At 34.9% G+C, this 4,608-nt stretch overlaps 1 protein-coding gene across 4 annotated transcripts in view; it reads left to right on the forward strand.

Moving 5' to 3' along the window:
* Kcna3 (potassium voltage-gated channel subfamily A member 3) overlaps positions 1-4,322 on the forward strand; it is a 17,085-nt gene extending 12,763 nt beyond the window's left edge. For all 4 annotated transcript variants that reach the window (XM_031375122.1, XM_031375119.1, XM_031375121.1 and 1 more), the window contains one exon: positions 1,604-4,322. The gene's annotated coding sequence lies outside the window, so the exon portion shown is untranslated. The remainder of the gene's footprint in view (positions 1-1,603) is intronic.
* The last annotated feature ends 286 nt before the right edge of the window (positions 4,323-4,608 follow it).

Below are 4,608 nucleotides of genomic sequence, written 5' to 3' on the forward strand. Positions count from 1 at the left end.
CCTCTGGTAGTACTATGTCCAAAGCACAAAGCCCAGTCACTTTTACTGAAGGTCATAACAGTACCAAAGCAAGTAGAACTGACCAGAACCATCACAAGCAAGACAAGCAGACTGCAGTAGCTAGCACTAAGAAAAAAAATAGGTACTTAGGTTCTAAAATGGAGTCCAGATCATTCCTGTTACTAGTATTTTCTTCCTAATGACAGTTAATAATTAGATCATTGGAGTTTTCATATTTTGATAATAAAAACTAAGCATATTTTGAATATACTCCTTTTTCACTAAAGAAAAGTAGTGTAAAGAAAGTATGTCTTTGGTCAATATGCCAAGTGTAATCCATACCAACAAGAAAAAAAAGTTTCTGCAGATTACCAGCTCACAGTAGGCTTTGGTTTGTAGCTTCATGAGTGAACAATTCTCCCGCCAAAAACATGGTGAAATTCCAGATCTTCATCTTTGGATATTTATTCAAGGTTTAGGGACATCTGCTAAGGCCAGCGGTGTATTTGAGAAACCATCTTCTCTATGAGTCTGATAAATAATGTTCACATATTCAACCTAGATTTAGCAGTCTTTGTGTCTTTGTGAGTTTCCTTTGTATTATAGACTAAGCAAATGTTTTGATGACATAACTCTAATTTTAATGTATCCTTTGTGTATTCACTCAACATACATATCGTGAATAGCCAACAGAGTGTCAGACGCTGCAAAAATCAGTAGGAACTGACTCTGGTAACATAGAAAATATACCACACTCCATTCTAGATCCTAGGTAAAACTGAATACCATACTGATATAGATATATATACACACACACATATATACATATATACACATATATATGTATATACACACACAAATTAATCTCTGCATTTCTAAGACTTTTTCTAGTGGGAGGAGAAGAAAGTCACCGAATCTGTAGCTTTTATTTCTTGGTTCTTCACAACTCCTGATGATGTAGCTTTTGTCATAATTTTTAAAGTAATACATAACTGTTAATAGTCCTATTTTAAGGATAAGTGGATTTGTAATGAAAAGCTAGGCCCTAACATTCATTCCACAGCTTTCTCCCCACCCCCTCCTCTTTCTTTCCCATCCTTTCTCTGTGTCTCTTTCTCCCTCTCCCATCTCCTCACCCCACTCCTTCCATGTAGGAAGCACCCCACTAAGGACAGAACTTCACTTCAGAGAGTTCTCATCTTAGCTTAGCATGGCAGGAGACAGAATCAGTGAGGAAGCCTTTGGAAGCCATTGAGAAGATAATACATTTTTCTAGCAATCACTTGAAACTTGTCAGATGGCCTTGAGGACAGGGATAATTTTTTTCCCCAAAGCATAACATCTTACTGGCTTAGACTAGATCCTGGGTTGTTATTAATGGAAAAATTATAACTGGCACAATCTGAAATGTTTCAGTTGGCAATTTGAAGTCATTCAAAATATAGTCTGCAATATTTTTAAATGGTATTTCTTTAACTTGACAGGTAACAGTAAGAGAACTCGAAGTTTGAATATTAATGAATGGAACTTTTCTATTAGCATAAATTCTGTAATTTCAAATGCTAGATAGACTGTAAATTACTGAGTCTTCTCTATCCAACAGGTCCCTCAAGAGCCCCACTTAAGGAACTGCAGTGTGATCCTGACCAGGAGGATGCTCGGTTTCGTGCTGCTTGGATGAGAGTGCAGTGGCAGTTACATATTTCCATCTCAGTTAGTGTTCAGAGATACATCTCCAACCGATGCTTCATATGATGGAAAGAACTCAAAGCCGGAGGGTACTCTTCATGTTATGAGTGGTACAAATGAAACTGAGTAGGAGATAAAGAGGAAGATTAAAAATTAAAAAAAAAATAAATGTTAAGGTATCATGTCAACCTATCGACATTCTGGTAGAGTCAAATTGTCCAAAAACGATAATCAGTGTCACAGATAAAGATGGCCTAGTGTGTGTTTCTAGCAAGCAACTACTGTTATATTATTTTTCATTGAAGTACTGGACTATTTAATTGTGGAATATGTTTCTATAGTCTATGTTCTGGATTATGTTTAACTTTATCTGTGAGGGTATGAATATACCAAAGGCTTCCATTAGTAGATTAGCCCATTCACACAAATGAGTGAAGTCAACACTGTGCCCAGATGAATGGTATTAAAAATAGACTTGCCTAAAAGAAATGTGCCTTGCTTGATGAAACATTCTTTTATTTTTTAATTCAAAATGATAGATTTACAAATTAGATTTTAGGTAGGTTTTAGTTGACCTTAATTTTACAAGAATATATTAGTACTTATTCTATGTTTAAGTTGTCTATTCCCTAAATTTTAATATTTAGTTATATCCAGACAGTTCCTATATATTAAATTCTATTTTATTTTCACAGGATGTTTGGTATGGTGAGACAAAGTACATTCTTAATGATATATATACTATCTCATTTGATGTTTATAACTTTTCCTTCAAAATTATATGTGTAAAATATTCTTTGACTCATTTTCTATTTTTATATTCTTTTAGAAGTAGAACTCTTTTTCAATGTAAAAAAAGGCAAATTTTTAGTTGGAAAAGAGACTTGGGAAGTCATGAAGATGGCTTCCCATTTGGGAACATTTAACTTTTGTGCCATTATTGTATTTACTGTGACATCTCAGCAGAATGGTAGCTATTTGTACATTATTTCATAAGCCTTATGGAAAGTCAAACTGTGAACACTTAATATGTACACTACTTTAGTCATTTCCATAGTTTATTATCAAAATATTCCTGAATAAGTGAATGAAAAGTAATGAATACTTTTAGAAACTTAGCCACTATAAAAATATGGCAATCTCAAGGCCAGGATTATAAGTTTTGTGATGACCTACAAAAAATACACTGATGAATTTCATTATCTATGACTCTTAGCTAAAGACCCATTCATACAGTAACTCCCAAATAGGCAGATATATAATCCAGGTAACTTTCTTTGAGGCAATGTCTAAAATGAATTTTTAATAATCTTCTGGTAATTTCTTCATGATCAAAACTTGGAGGCCATATCACTATAGTTTTAGTGAAGATAAATGGATAACAACTATCTTTGATTTGAGTGGCATGAGCCTCCAATCAAGATGGAGTAAGTGATTAATCCCTTAAAGTGAGAATATAACCACCACCTTGTTTTTGTTAGTATTTACTCATGGAGTAGAGATACTAGCATAGGGAATAGTCAGCCCTTTGCAATCATCTAACTCCTCATAACGATGGTCACAGCCTGGTTGGCAGGAAAGCAATCCTGGTAGATGGAAAAAAAACAGGAGTTCTTAAACTTTCAGATGCTTTTTTGTAAGGATCAGTAGGTGTTGCAAAGTTATGCAAGAACTACCTTTATACAATGATACAACTCTAAGCAATATAATATATGTAATAGTAGATCTATTTTATGATTATAGCCTACAGTTTCGAATAAAGACAAAACCTGGACTTTTACCCACCCACACCAAAGAAAAGCACAGAACAGTATCAGATGCATAACATACCAAAACATTCACAAAAAGAGTAGTACAAAATAGCAGGGGCTTAGGTTACGGGATCCTGGCATTCTCACCCACTGCCTACCTCTGGGACCCCAGATGAGTCATTACCATTGCTTGGCTTTCGTTTCTTGGATTGCAGAATGTGTGCACAGGTTCAGCAAATTCAAAAGCCCTTTCCAGTTACCAAATCCTATTATACACATTTCTTTAAAAATGCTTTGAAGAATACTTACATAGGAAGATTTTTGATACATTTCAAAAGAATAAATTGAAGTGAGATTTAAGCCCTGAAAGTGTATGAATATGTTCCATTCTTCAAATTGTGAGAAGAGGAAATAGGATTCCTTCTCCTCTAAGATCTTTCACTCAGCTATAATAGGATCATGAAAAAAATGGAGCTGAGGATCCTTCTGCAGAAGGGAAGCAGATTAATTAAATAGCTAACGAGGTGGGACAGATATTGGTGACATTAATTGGATGTTAAGGTGATTTGCAAAGTGTGCATCAAATGCTGACATGATTCCAGAACTTTATTGCGCATCATGGGACTAAAAGTAGGAAAGGATGGGGAGAGAACGGAAGTGTTTGCCTTACCATCTCTTTAAGAATAAAGAGATGTGTAAAAACACTTGGGAGTTTAGGGGGGAATCTGCACTGCAGCGCTGGATCTGCCAATCAGGTGTTTGTCCTGGGAAAGTCCCCTTAACCTTGCACAACTCCCGTTTCTTAATCTTTAAAGGGAACAGTTTAAATTAAAATTTGATAATCTGCATCTTCCTTTTCATCTTTTAATATTCTGTGGCATTTCAGATTCTTAAAATACACCCATCCAGACATCCATGTGTTGATCCCCCCATCAATCACGAGGATAGCACAGAGTTCTCAAGCAACTGAATCCATTACAAACTCAAACATTTATTTTTCTGACACTGCTATTTGACCCCAACAAGACCTAAAATACTTCGACCTCATTTTCATTCTGATATAGATGAATTATTAAAATATGCCATTTTATCTTTTAATTCTGAGTTCACCCAACAAACAAATGTCTTCTCAAGTTACTCTGCACACTTTTTGTAATTTAATAAACAT

This window comes from Mastomys coucha, unplaced genomic scaffold (assembly GCF_008632895.1).
Source record: "Mastomys coucha isolate ucsf_1 unplaced genomic scaffold, UCSF_Mcou_1 pScaffold16, whole genome shotgun sequence".
NCBI lineage: Eukaryota > Metazoa > Chordata > Mammalia > Rodentia > Muridae > Mastomys > Mastomys coucha.